This window comes from Elgaria multicarinata, chromosome 12, assembly GCF_023053635.1.
Source record: "Elgaria multicarinata webbii isolate HBS135686 ecotype San Diego chromosome 12, rElgMul1.1.pri, whole genome shotgun sequence".
Classification (NCBI taxonomy): domain Eukaryota; kingdom Metazoa; phylum Chordata; class Lepidosauria; order Squamata; family Anguidae; genus Elgaria; species Elgaria multicarinata.
This window is the reverse complement of record NC_086182.1, coordinates 35,307,354-35,322,283: the sequence shown is the minus strand read 5'-3', so window position 1 is coordinate 35,322,283 and position 14,930 is coordinate 35,307,354. Positions and strand designations below refer to the sequence as shown.

General features: G+C 46.8%; 1 protein-coding gene across 1 annotated transcript in view; it reads right to left on the bottom strand.

Annotated features, from left to right (window-relative positions):
* Positions 1–14,930, bottom strand: part of REXO2 (RNA exonuclease 2) — a 261,646-nt gene that overhangs the window by 150,800 nt on the left and 95,916 nt on the right. The window lies entirely within an intron of this gene.

Genomic DNA, 14,930 nt, shown 5'->3' with positions numbered 1-14,930 from the left:
TGATGCAGAGCACAAACCTGCCTTTCCACCCCAAAGACCTGTCATCCACTTCTGGAGTGCTTAAAACTGAGTGCTCCGATATGGAGCAAGTTGAAACAGTCAAGAAGCAATCTAAGACACACAAAATGTTATGTGTGTAAATGTGCGTTACTCAGATCTTTCTGAAATACCTCCCCTCCCCGCCCTTGATCCTGAAGGTCGTGATACAGACAAGTCCAGCTAATGGAACCCATCTTTTCCTTTGATCCTCAAAATAAAGCCTCCTCCTCCTCCTCCTTCTTCTTCTTCTTCTTCTTCTTCTTCTTCTTCTTCTTCTTCTTCTTCCTCTTCCTCTTCCTCTTCCTCCTCCTCCTCCTCCTCCTCCTCCTCCTCCTCCTCTTCTTCCTCTTCCTCTTCCTCTTCCTCCTTTTTGTTATCATGGTCCAGCCTAGATGGAGAAAACCAGAAAGCGAAGGGATCTTTAATAGCTGATCCATAAAAGAACATCTCTCTCACTCTGGAAAAATAATAATAGTGAATTGGTTAAATACATCTGTGCATTATGGTGGATGGATAGATAGATTGCAAAAGAGTTTAATGCATTTTAAAAATGCAAAAAGAAAGCAATGGCAGGATCCATAGTGGTTGGACATGTCAAATGCACTTCTGCCGTTTCCCCCTTTGAACAGCAACTCCGCCCCCCCTGCCATGTCACATCGTGATATTTTACAACAGAGTCTCTTCCACTGCAAAATATATTTGCCACGTGGCATGTATGTGATGTGGGTGGGATCAGTGGTGCATCTGGTTAATTTTGGCCCTGGACCTAGTGGACTTATGGGGGAGAGGATACTTCACACAACCCGCATTCCTTTTTCCCTGCTCCCTGGCACCGTTCCATGAGTTATAACTGCTGTTTTAAGAAAAAAAAAGGTCCTCCTGGGGATGCTCAAGCCCTTGAGTATATCTAAAGCAGCTCTCTAGATTAGCCCGTGTTACATGTTGGGTCCTAAGTCTGCAAGTACACAGCAGAGTGACTAAGAACCAGCCACAGAGAGTTTGTTAAGGACCATGTCATGCAATTGTCAAGGGAGCTTGCAGGTGAGTGGTGCAGACGTTTATTGGCCCTCGCTTCCTCGCTCTCTTTTAAAAGAGATGCTAGATCTCAAACCTGCCTCCTAAATCTAGATTACTTAGCAGTAAGAGTACTAGGTAGGCACAAGCTAAACATTGTGCACTTCTAGACTTGAGCCCTGGGGACGGACATTTCTGAGGCTGAATAGTCTTCACACATTCCGCAGCCTGAGGAGTCACCTCGCCACAGCTTGGGGCTTTAGAGAGCCAGGTGCAATTCCATTGACCCCTTGTCTCACCTGAGAAATGCTGAACTAGTCACTGCAGTACCACTTTCTTCCGAGCTGCCATGACAGTGCCCAAGTGCACCAGAGCAGGAGCCTCTTCTAGCAAGCGGCTAGGGTCATGCAGAGAGTAAGGTTCCATCCTGCAATTGGCTGTCAAGCCTCCTGGTTCAAAGTCTGTAGTGCCATACAAATTCCCTCCTAGGGAAACATGGAAAAGTGGGTATTCTGGGTGGGCTAGCACAATGCAGTCTGGTGCCACTCACAAGCCCAAACCCAGAAATCCATTGCTTGGAAAGCTGTAAACATTTAAGACCACAGGAAGCTGCCTTATACTGAGTCAGACCATTGGTCCATCTAGTCCAGTATTGTCGACACTGACTGGCAGCAGCTGTCTAGGATTTCAGGCAGAATTCTTTTCTAGTCCTACCTGCAGGCGCCACTGACCCACGGCAGAAGAAAAAAAAAAAAAGGGAGCCAGAGAACCAGGATACCATATACTGGAAGAACAAGGTGGTTCACCTACAATCCATAATAAATGCTAAATGCCATAAAGATATAGTTTTAATGAAAACTGTTATGCAATTGCATGTCAATATTTCATGGTTGCTTGGGATTGTATGTGGACCATTTTGTTGTTCCACAATCTCACACAGACTTACTTAGGTACACTGAGGGAAGGTTTTGTTTTGTTTCTGTTTTAAGAATTTGGATCTTTTGAGCAGGAAGAAACTATCCCCACTTGGTTCTAACACACTGGAAACTTGTGTAGTACGGCAAGCACTTGGCTGTCATTGAACTTGGTCAAACCACTTGAACTGTTACTGTGCTTTCATTTCCTCCATCATATGAGGAAGGAGGATAATTCAATTTCTTCCTCTCGTTTAAAAAGCATTTTGAGATTTTGAGTGCATTGATTTATTACATCTCCCTGCTTGTGGACAACATTTGATGTTCCGGATACTTAAAGTACAAATTGAGCAGGAAAGAAAATACAGAAACAAAGCAGGAATTGCTTTTTTGGGGGTGGGGGTGGGGGGGTTTGACACTAAGGGTGAAACCAAAGTCTGTTTCACACATTACATGGCAGTAACTTGGGTTTGCTTACCATGTTCAATACAGTCACAGCCAATAATGGACCCATGAACAAGGACCTCTGTGACTTTCACACCTTACATGTTGGGTGTACACATAAAAATGCAAATTGATGGAAAACTACAAGAATCTGAAAATATCAACATAATTCAGTGCTTACCCACAGCCTCTATACAATATACATCATTTTAGAGTAATCCCATAATGTAAAGATATAGAGTTCCAGATTACAACAACAACAATAATAATAATAATTCAAGAAGACATACTTTAGATGAACGCCCATTTTGAATAATCTTTTTTCAAACACTTCTTTCAAATCACACTATTTAATAGGAGCAGGAGCACTGCCTTACTCTCAGAAGATTATTCAAGGCTAATGAGTGATAACAGGAATGCTACCATATTTCTTCGATTCTAAGAAGCACTCCCCCCCCCCAATATAAACTTCTCTAAAAACAGGGTGCGTCTTAGAATCGCGGGTGCATTTATTATTCTTAGAATCAAACCTTTTTTTTCTGTTGGTGGTACTGAAATTAGTGTGCGTCTTACAATCGATGGCGTCTTACAATTGAAGAAATACGGTAATGATGAGGATGAGGATGATCATAAGGATGATAGATCATTGAGTCTCTGGAAGGTTTGGTGGGGGTCGTGGTATTCTTTCCTGTCCACAGGTGAGGCTAGCAAGGTGAGACTGTGGGCTCATCTACACCAAACAGGATATTCCACTAAGACAGCGGTATATAAAAGGAAGGAGCCACACTACTCCTTTATAGTGGTATTGAAGTGCACCGACAACTGTTGGGGCCCATTGACACAGACCATATACTGCTTTCATACCACTTTCATAGTGTTATATCCTGCTTGGTGTAGATGTGTCACAGGGCCCCAACAGTTGTCAGTGCACTTCAATACCGCTATAAAGCAGTAGTGCGGCTCCTGCCTTTTATATGCCGCTTTCATACCACTTTCATAGTGGAATATCCTGCTTGGTGTAGATGAGCCCAACGTTCTCATGGTGCCATCCCAGGCATATGAGATCAAGCAGGGACCAGAAGGCTACCAACTTGCTCCTATAAGTTCTAGAGCGTAAATAGACCCTTTTATTCCTCTACCACCTGTCCTAGGTGTGTTCCCCATGATGTTTGAGGAGTGGAGATCAGTAAAGGGGCACTCTCCTCTGTTGGAGACTTGAATGCTATCACCATTCTGTTATGTTCCAATGTGTTCACTAATATCTTTGATGATCAGGGGCAGGAGATGGTTGGTTCCTCAGGGCTTTCAGTTGTTGTGGGGTGGACATTTATAGCTAGTAGGCATCTATGCTGGGATCCATGCCCAGTCCTTTTGGAGCCTACACTGCAGAACCACAGTGTGTATGTGTACATGTGCACCTACAGCTCTTTGGAGCTTCATCATCCAAGCTGAAGTCTTGGTTACTCATCAAGGTCTTAAGATGTGATCCAGGCCTTGACCTGGGACTTGGAAATGGAGGAATCCTCTACAGGTTAGTGTCCATGACTCTGACACACAGAAGGAGCTTAGTGCCACTACCACCACCACCCCTTCCCAGGAAATTGGAAATTACCTAAGAGTCCTCATCCCTTTGTGGAGCCTACACCTGAGGCAGCAGAAAATATGCATTAAGGGCAGGGTCAATAGGGAATCTGGAAATCCGATGCCCTTCCGGGCTACTGCCAACAAGGTAGGATGAGCGACAGAGGCAATTTCACCTCCTATTTATCAGCTTTCAGCTTTCAAATAGCTCCAGATATTTGTGAAAGCAACACCTTAGCCTGCTCAGTTTGGATGTTCATATGCAACCTTGGACTTTGCCTGGAGCCACTTGGAATTTTCTGAGTTCCTACTCAGTTCTCTTGGTCCTGCCTACAAATTCCACCTGGAACAGGATAGGGAACTCCCTGCACATGGTGTCTAGCTGCAGAAGAGTTTGCTTCCTACCCTGGAATAGTACATGGTGGGCAGATACAGGATCTCCTTCCTTGGACATTCTAAAAAAAACATTCAAGCAAGTATCTGCTGGTTGAGGCCATTGGGGCTGGATTGCATGACCTATTTGTTATTTGTTTTCAACGAACAAGTACACAGCACCTCCCAGGACAGATGCAGTGCACAACGTCAAACAATGGTGGGATCAGTAAAGCTAGAGGAGATAAGGGTTGTCTCTCAGCTATGGACGTTGCAAACAAAGACTCGATTCTGTACATTGCTGGATTAAAGAAAGGGGTGGCAAGTGGGACAAAGAAAAAGGACCCTAGATGTGAATCAAAATGCAAAATGGTTACAAGACAACCTGAATGAGGGGAAATTAACCAAGTTAATGGGCTACGGCCACAATAGAATGGATCTATAAGAGAAGGAGGGATTAAGAAGGACCGCAGTGCACAGATGGGGTTAGGTTTAATAATTACATTGGTCTCCGGGGTATGAGTAATGCCCATGTGCATACCATAGTTGCCCATGGATAATGAGTATGTGACCAAGTGAAGGAGGAACCTAATTGAAAACAGATTCCAAAGAAACATCTGAGCTTCCCAATTCAGCCTCTCCCAGCATCCCACCAAGTGAACAATGGGTGCGTCATCGTGAGTGTGACCAGGTGACCCTGCTACAGTGGCAAACATTTTATGCCAGAAGATTGCCTTTTAAAACCCATAAGGAAGTTCTACCTTTATCACAGTCTGATGCTATGAATCATTGATATACATGCATTAGTTCCAGATTGAGTCAGAATTGACCCATGGAAATCCATGGAATGTAAGTCCCATTGATTCCCATAGGTCTACTCTAGCCAGTGGAAACACCTTGGATAGATTCTTTAGAGTTCTGACTGGAATGCAAAGCGGCTTCACCACCAGCAGAAGCTATGGGTAAACTGGAAACCAGGCTAATCATTGATGCAGCTACAGCTGGACCTGGGGGCCAATGCCCAGCCCCCCCCCAAATAACCACCCAGAGAGTGAGGGGGCAGTGACAAAGTGACTTTGGGCCACCCTGGGCCTACTGGGACACACTGTTGGCTGCAGCACCCTTTCTCCTAATTTTTGAACACGTGAGAGTTAGGGAGCAGCCTGACTCAGCATATACCTGGGTTACCGATCCTCATTTTATTTACTTTTTTCATCTCAAAATATATATTATAATTTTCTGTAGCACAAGGGTACCTTATTCCCAAGGACATGGATTTAAGGTCTGGGCAGGAGAAGCAAATTCCATTTTATTCCTGTGGCTGTGATGGTGCGCTGGTTGACGTGGAGGAAGGCAGGAGAAGGCCAGGCGTGGCCGTCGGCAGCTACATGCCATGCGCTGGAGCAAATGTACCTGGTTGTAAGGGGGGGGGGAGTCTCTGCCACAAGTGGGTGGGGGTAGGCAGAGGGTCACCGCCTCATTTGCCCCAAATATAGAGCCGGCTGCGTCTCTCATCTATCAGGAAGGTAGAACCAGCTGGGAAACATAGAATGGCAGAGAGGTCAGAAGGGAAACATGAGTTCTGTGCTTCACAACCAAAATAACACACGTGGCTACCTAAATCCCCCTTTTCCCATGAGACCATTAAATCCAGGGCCTAACATTACCTAGCTACACCCCTGCACCCAATAGGTCTCATAATGTGCAGGTTATGCTTTTTATTTATAAAAAGGGATGGTGTTGAAGCGTTGTGGATAAACGGAGTATTATTAGCAGGCGTCACTGTAGCTTCATAGCAGAGCAAAATGTCTGCATGTGGGAGAGTCCAGGTTCAGTCCTTGCGGTCTCTACGAACTGGGACAGACCTGGAACTCCTGTGTGCCCCTGCTAGGCAAAAAAAGCGCCATGCATTACTCAAGGGCGAAGGAACTGGCAGGATAAGAATGCTTATTGTATCGATGGGCAGCACCTTCTGCTGTCAGTATGAAGGAACCAGGCACTGGCCCTACTGCGAAGGGATAATCTGTGACAACACACAAGAGGAGCAACGGATCCCATGCTCCAGCTTGTTGGCCTTATTTTCAGTGACAAATTGCATACAAACAAGGGATAAATGCCAAGTTCTACATCTAGGAAATAGATACCAAAGGCACAGTTACAAGATGGGGGATACTTGGCTCAGCAATACTACAAACGAGAAGGATCTTGGAATTGTTGTAGATCGCAAGCTGAATATGAGCCAACAGTGCAATATGGCTGCAAGAAAGGCAAATGCTATTTTGAGCTGCATTAATAGAAGTATCGCTTCCAAATCACGTGAGGTACTGGTTCCTCTCTATTCGGCCCTGGTTAGGCCTCATCTAGAGTATTGCATCCAGTTCTGGGCTCCACACTTCAAGAAGGACACAGACAAGCCAGAGCGTGTTCAGAGGAGGGCAACCAGGATGATCAGGGGTCTGGAAACAAAGCCCTATGAAGAGAGACTGAAAGAACTGGGCCTGTTTAGCCTGGAGAAGAGAAGATTGAGGGGAGACATGATAGCACTCTTCAAAGACTTAAAAGGTTGTCACACAGAGGAAGGCCAGGATCTCTTCTCGATCCTCCCAGAGTGCAGGACACGGAATAACAGGCTCAAGTTAAAGGAAGCCAGATTCCAGCTGGACATCAGGAAAAACCTCCTGACTGTTAGAGCAGTACGACAACGGAATCAGTTACCCAGGGAGGTGGTGGGCTCTCCCACACTAGAGGCCTTCAAGAGGCAGCTAGACAACCATCTGTCAGGGATGCTTTAGGGTGGATTCCTGCATTGAGCAGGGGGTTGGACTCGATGGCCTTGTAGGTTCCTTCCAACTCTGCTATTCTATGATTCTATGGTGCAGACGTACCCTAAGAATCCCCGTCCTTCCCTGCACCTCTCTCCACAATGTTTCAGCTCAGCCATGCTGGCATTTGGAAAACATAAGTACTTGGAGCCTTTTAGACACCTTATCATGATTTCTGGCCATTTCTCGACAAGTTATTTTGCTTTCGAACTAGCCTTCACAACAATGAGGGCCAGAAACATTGGACACGGAGACACTCACAGTTCTAATACAAATTGTTTTTTCCACAGTACTGCAAGCGCCACATAAAAATCAATAGGCATATGATACTAAACCCTCCCTGTGCCTTCATTTTTCAGCCTCTCAGGCCTTAAAAAGAAAGAGTACTGGATAAAAAAGGACCCCCTTCCTCTCTCCCTTTTCTGGACACAAGATTGATCTTTGAGCACTTTGCCTTGTTCCTTTTAACCTTAGTCCTAATGTCTCCCTCCCTCCCCCTCCCCCTCCCTCTCTCCCCCCCCCCTCCGCCCCGCTCTGCTTCCCTCCCCCAACCGCTAGGATTTGCTGAAGTCCCATTTCTTTAATCTTTGAATCTTCTTTGAAAAAGAAATATCGCTGATGGCTCCATCCCTCCCTGAGAAGTAATTGCATTAGATGAAATGGTGAGGCAAGCCGCTTAGCTCACTCTGCCTCCCTCGGCTGGCTCCATTAATAAGTTGGGTTTTAAGCCTGTTTCATCACTATTAATTCATTTGCTTTCCCCATTTGCTCCTAAGAGAAAACTTGTTAGCCCGTTGGCTTTCTGAAGCGCGAAGCCCAAATCCTAAAGTGTTTCAGGAGTTCGCTTTTTCCGAGGGGCAGAGAAGAGGCCTGGATGGCCTTAAAACCATCCTATCTAAATCCTCTATGTCCCCCACTCTAGACTAGAGCAGCTCCCCCTGTACACCTGTGCTTAGGTGGAGAATGCTTCTTAAACATTTGTGATACCAAGCAACTATAATAATACCCAGGTACAGGTTTTGAATGTCCAACTAAATTATATGCCTAAAGTTGCAATGCTTGGGAGTAGGACCCATTGAACTCAATGGAACTTCCTACTGAGTAGACTTCTAGAGCATTGCACTTTAAATCAACACAGGTGCATATGTATATGCAGGTGGAGAGATCAACCTCAGACCTATGAAGTCACTGATACCAATAATGTATTAGGCAGCACCCAATACATGTATTTACGTGTATACAATGCAATACCATACAACTACTCTGGGAACCAAAGGGCTCCTTTGGATGCATCCAAGGACTTGGATATATTTAGTCAGATTTTGGTTTATTGACCATTCCCTGTCCCCACCCCTCTCCTTTGCACATCAAACGCCCATGCTATGTCATACAACTGGAAGCAGATAGCCACCGAACCACACATCTAGTTAACGCAGCTGGACAGCCATCTGTCAGGAATGCTTTGACGTAGATTCCTGCATTGAGCAGTGGGTTGGACTCAATGGCGTCATAGGCCCCTTCCAACTGTACAATTCTATGAACATAGGGCTCATCTTTCCCCGAAAGGCAGCCACTTGTACCCTTGGTGCCACTTAATAAACCTTTCAGTTTCAAAAGCAGTTGTAACATGGCATGACAAACTGGTGAATCTTCACCTCCAACCCTGCGAGGTAAGAAGGCTGCAGGTCGCCCTTTTCTCTACATTCCTCAGAGGCAGGTCGCCACCACCCACATATTAATAACCCTTTTGAAAATTTTGTATTTAATCTCATACCCTGGACACATGGAGATCCAGGCCTATGGTTTGTATATATGAAGAAGAGGCCAGGGTGGTGTGTGTGTGTGTGTGTGTGTGTGTGTGCAGAATGGCAGATGGGAGGAGAAAAGTTGGATTCATTACGCATGGCACTGGGATTTGATGTACAAAAGGAGCATGGAAGGAGATTTCACCCCCTATGTATCCCACTGAAGTCTGCCCCATCCCTGTTGTATGGTGTTGTCAATAGATGTGCGCATAGGACTGCTGCACCAGTGTCAAATAATGTCGAAAAATGTTGTTTTGTTTTATACTATTGTTTTTATAATAATATATATAATAATATATTTCATAGAATCATAGAATAGCAGAGTTGGAAGGGGCCTACAAGGCCATCGAGTCCAACCCCCTGCTCAATGCAGGAATCCACCCTAAAGCATCCCTGACAGATGGTTGTCCAGCTGCCTCTTGAAGGCCTCTAATGTGGGAGAGCCCACAACCTCACCAGGCAACTGATTCCGTTGTCATACTGCTCTAACAGTCAGGAAGTTTTTCCTGATGTCTGGATCAAGGCGGAGTACAACACAAATAAAATATGGTGACCATATGAAAAGGAGGACAGGGCTCCTGTATCTTTAACAGGAATGTAGAAAAGGGAATTTCAGCAGGTGTCAATTGAAGAGGGTGAACTTCCCTCTTCATCACAATAGTTAAAGCTACACTAGCTGTAGTAGAGTGGCCAGATACAAGAGAGGGCAGGGCTTCTGCAGCTTTAACTGTTGTGATGAAGAGAGAATTTCACCTTCTTCAATTGACACCTGCTGCAATTCCCTTTTCTACATTCCTGTTAAAGATACAGGAGTCCTGTCCTCCTTTTCATATGGTCACCCTAAATAAAAACACCATAAAATACATAAAACTAATTCAAACATTTTAAACCAGTGCGTCATTAAAAGCAGCACACCATTAAAAAAAAGGCAGGCCTGCCGGAAGAGATCGGTCTTTGGTGGTTTTAAATTTTGTATACTTTTTTAAAATGTTCACTGTTTTTAACTTTGGTAAACAGCCCAGAGAGCTTGGGCTATGGGGCGGTTAATAGAGAAATAAATAAATAAATAAATAAATACAAAAGAGGTAATGAAGTACCATTAAAACCAACAGCTTTGTCACTGTGATCTAAAGCTGATGTGTCTTCTGAAGCTCTGGGTATCAGCGCTGAGCACAGCAGTCCGAGGGAAGTCAAGAGGGTGCAGGGGACCCTACTGCCATGGAGCAAGCCACTACCGCACTAGAGATCAGGAAGACCTTGATGCTCAAGCAAGGCTTCACTTGAACAGGAAGCCCCTTTATACTACTTCCTGCCTGGGAGACTCCACCGGCCAGCTGAGTGGGCAGAGCCAAGCCAGAGCCTGAAGGTATATTTAGTCCAGAAACTGCCCTCTGCAGTTTGGTGGTTTGCCACATGGGGGAGCTGCACACAGATCCAGCAGCTCCTGGTTTTGGAACCCAAAGAGCTCTTTCAGGCCCTTCGAAAGGGCTTGGACAAGCACAGTGGGTTTGGGGGGCTTTCCCACCCTTTCAGCAGCAGCCTCACTCATGTACAGTGGGGTCTTCATGAAAAGATGCACCAGCCCTGTTCGACGGTACCCAGATGAGCATCTCAAGATGGCTGCACACCCAGATGACCATCGTGTCTGCGCTAGAGTCAAAGCAGGGCTGGTGTCAAATGCAGGTATGGTCAGGCACCGGCTGAGTGCCCACATTTATTTTATTTTATTACATTTTTATACTGCCCAATAGCTGTGGCTCTCTGGGCAACTCACATTTAAAAACCCAAAATACAACACAGCAAGACACAATATAAAACTTTGAGAAGTTTAAAAGTACCAGGAAAAAACAAAGTAAAACCCAGCAGCAGTCACAGCCCAGGAAAAACCTGTGTGAAAAGGTGTCTTTTCAAGAGGCGGTTAAAGGATGTTACATTTTCCGCCTCCCCAACCACACACGGGAGGGTTTTCCAGAGGGTGGGTGCTGCTACCGAGAAGACCCTGCTGCCAAGGTTCTTTCTGGCAACATTCCATGCTTTTTGGAATGACCAGCAAGACCTCCTCTGAAGATCTTAGATGTCACCTGGGAATGTATAGGGGAAGGCACTTGTTTAGGGCCTTATACGAAGGGGGGCATCCCAGAACGAGCCCAATGAGAAGAGACCACTGGACTTGCTCCTTCCTCTTCACCATTGCATGTCTGGCTTTCTACAAGCTCCTGGTTTTGTTTTGTTTTCAACAACGCTTGTGTTACAGCGAGGTGCATTAATGATCCGATCAGGCAGAGTGGCGAAGTGTTCTCTGCGACACTGAGGGGGTACAAGGCCCTTTTCATTATTCTCCAGACAAACATGAGGGAGTTGGAGTAACATTAACTTGTGTTCTCTGAGTTGCAGATTCATTAAACTATCATGATTGCCGTTTCTATTATTTTCGGGGTTTTGCCATTTATTTACCATTGACAAGCTCATCCATATGGATGGCATGGTTTACACTTCCTGAAGAACTGTACTTTTCAGCCTAATTGATTCTGGTAATTAATTTGTTCTACCTGCTGGATTAGATGGAGCTGCTGTCCACGCACCCAAGGATTACCACTTGTCTTCCTAACATCCCTCCTAATTATCTAATAGCATGGGTTGCGAGAATTCTGGCTCTATTAAAACATTTTGACTATTAACAGCCCCTGACTGGAATTGTGATGACAACTCGATTTTGACAAATTAGAGCTTAAAATCGGGAGATGAAGGAGAAGAGCCTTCTTTTAATTTCCCTGAATTTAACATCAATAATTAGAGCAATTTTCTGAGATGCGAGCTGAAATTATCTCGGCTATGATGTGGTGTATCACCCTAATTTTAGCAAATTGACTCTGGGGAAATAAATGTTACAGATTAGGAGGGGGGGGAACCACTCACAAACAAGCAGAGAGAGAGAGAGAAGGAAAAGGAAGGGGGAAAAATAGATAATAAGGAACGAAACATAAGAAGACGAATTGGGTAGGAATACAATCCCAACAAGATAATGGGGTGGATCTTGACTAACAGCACAATTCTACACATTGGACATTACTTCTGAGTAAACATGCATAGGATTGCATCCTTAGACACACTTAGGTTAGGTTCATTGAAATCAATGGGACTAATGACTTACATTAGTTCATTGAAATCAATGGGACTTACATTAGTCATGATTTCAAAGGTCCTAAACAGGGTAGGCAATGTGGAGCCCACCAGCACCATTGCAGCCCTGGACACCTTTCTTGAAACCCACCAAAGTGCCCCATCCACCCACCCACCCACCCCTCCTTCTTTCTTTCTGTCTGTCTAAATCAGCCTTCCTCAACCTGGGGCACTCCAGATGTGTTGGACTGCACCTCCCAGAATGCCCCAGCCAGCTGGCTGGGGCATTCTGGGAGGTGTAGTCCAACACATCTGGAGTGCCCCAGGTTGAGGAAGGCTGGTCTAAATGAACACATTTTCTTAGCAACGTCTGAGATTGCTGTGAAATAGGTTTCTGTTGGTACTGAAAACTGTGGGTTCAAAGGAGCTGGGAAGAGTGTTGCAGCTTGGACCCCACTTCTCCTGTGTATTATGTTTTGGGGGCAGGTTACTTGTCCTTTGGCATGCCTCCCATGGCAGCCATTTTGTGATGGTGCCCAGCAGTGAGCACATGCACCCTGCCCTTGGCAGCCTCCACCATGCCCCCATAGCTGCTACTCCCTCCTTCACCACCTGCTAGCCATGCCTGTCTCCCCCTCCTCCTCTCCCACAAAGGCTGATGACTCCGATCTCAGTGGGGCTTTGAATCCACTCTGGGTTTTAGTCAGAACACTAAAGGAGCTATCTAAGGTCCTGAACCCTAGACCCAAAACAGAAGATATGCAGGCATAACTGTGGCACATCTGTGGACCTGGTGTATAAATGTAGGATTGCTAGGCCAAGCACAGTTGGTTTACCCCCATTGAAACCCCTGATTCTAGGTGTGTTAACAGTGCAATTCTAGGCATGTCAACTCAGAAGTAAGCCCCATTGTTATCAATGGGGTTTACTCCCATAAGAACAGAAGAAAAGGCCCACTGGATCAGAGCAAGAGTCCATCTAGTCCAGCATTCTGATCACACATTGGCTGACCAGATCATGGGAAACTCACAAATAGGACATGAGTGGAACTGTACCCGCCCGCCTGTGTTCCCCAGCAACTGGTGTACATAGGCATACTGCCTCCAATACTGGAATTGTGCAGCAGGGAGCTGGGGGGGGGGGAAGAGACCTCAGGCCTGGGGGCAAAATCTGGCAGTCCTGGGGTCCCAGTCTGACCATCTGGGGATGTGAGATGTCCACACCCTCTTTCCCTGGCCACAGTCTTCACCAACTCATTTGGTGGTCTCCCCTTTAAGAGGTCAAAATGCCTCTCCTAATACTTAGTGACTGGCACAAAGAGCTTTGAGCTACAAGATGCTGGTTTTTATTTCATTGCTTGGCGCCCTCCACCTTCGGCCCCTGCTGACGCTTCTCCAAAACTGAAATTGCACCTTGGGCTGAAACAGGTCCCCACTCTAAGTCCAAAATAAGTCCTACCGAATACAGTAGGGCTTACTCTCAATGAATATGTGTAGTATTACAGCCTTAGGCCTCAGAAATATTTGCCTTTAATTGGACTGACCATACCTCTTACTGCTGCCATTTCTTACTGCCAGTGTTACTCTGAGGTTGCTTACCAGGATGCAAGTCGTACTGAACTCATAGATCAACCTGCATAGGATGGAGTTGTTAGTGGCTTGAAAAAGGGATAATGAATGCCAGGGAACAATCTGGGGTTTTTTTTAAAAAAAAGAAAAGACAAGAAAAAGGTATTTCATTTTAGTTGCTTGACTGTAGTCTTCTCAAGGCAGCTTTCACCAAAAAACAAACCAACCAAACATATTAATAAAACTGTATTATTCATCAAATCTAGTTATAACAAAAAACGCCATTAAATATCCACCACCAGCAGATAACCCTCCTTTGCAAAAAGAAAAAAATGGGCAAACATTTGATTACTTCCAAAGACGCCTGTCCTGTATCTAGGGCGTTCTTTCAGTTGTGATTGTCGGTCATTTCAAACCATCAGGCTGTCACAGATGGGGAACTGAGGTGGAGAATCGGTGGCTCTCCCAAAACCTCTGCTGATGCACTAGCCTGCTAAGCCCACATCCCCCAAGGCCTTCCTCATCTCAAATGGGCCGCACCGTTGGCACTAGAAGTTGCACTGGATTTGACATGGAGAGTAATTGAGTTTCCCCGAAAGGATGCACGTGGCATCATGGACCGCTCCTCTCCTCCGGCGCGTTTGCTCGCCAGGTACGCAAGCAGCGGGGAAGGTGTGGCCACCTGTGTGCCGACCTGCAGCCAAAGGCGTCGCGCTCTGCCTCACGTGGGCTGCATGGTCTCGTCCTGCGTGGACGCAGGGGAGAAAGCAGCCTGCCCGGCGTGGCTCCGTCCCACAGGCGGCTGTGCTGCGGGGGACCCCCGCGCCCGCCTCCGCGGCCCGGCTGGGCGCGCCCGGCCCCTTTCAGCACCGCGGCCAGCGGCTCCCTCCCTCCCGCGCCCGCCCGCCGCCCGCCCGCGCCGCTCAGGTGGGGCACCTCGGGCAAAGCCGCGTTTCCCCCCGCCCTGCTAGTCCGCGATTGGCTCGCTGGAGATCCCCTTTCGGAGCGGCCCTCAAAGGCACGAATCCAGCCGCCCCCCCTCCCGAACGCCCCTGAAGATCCACCTCGCGCTTCGCCAACCGAGCGGGGACGCAGGCGGCGGCGGGGAAGGAGCCTCGTCGGGGCTCGCCGTCTGCGCGGCGGCGAAGAGAAGGGGCGCGCGCGCGGGCGGGCGGGGGGAGAGCACGGAGCCGGGCGGCCCCCCAGCCCCAGCCCCAGCCCCAGCCCCAGCCCCTCCGCCGCCGCCGCCGC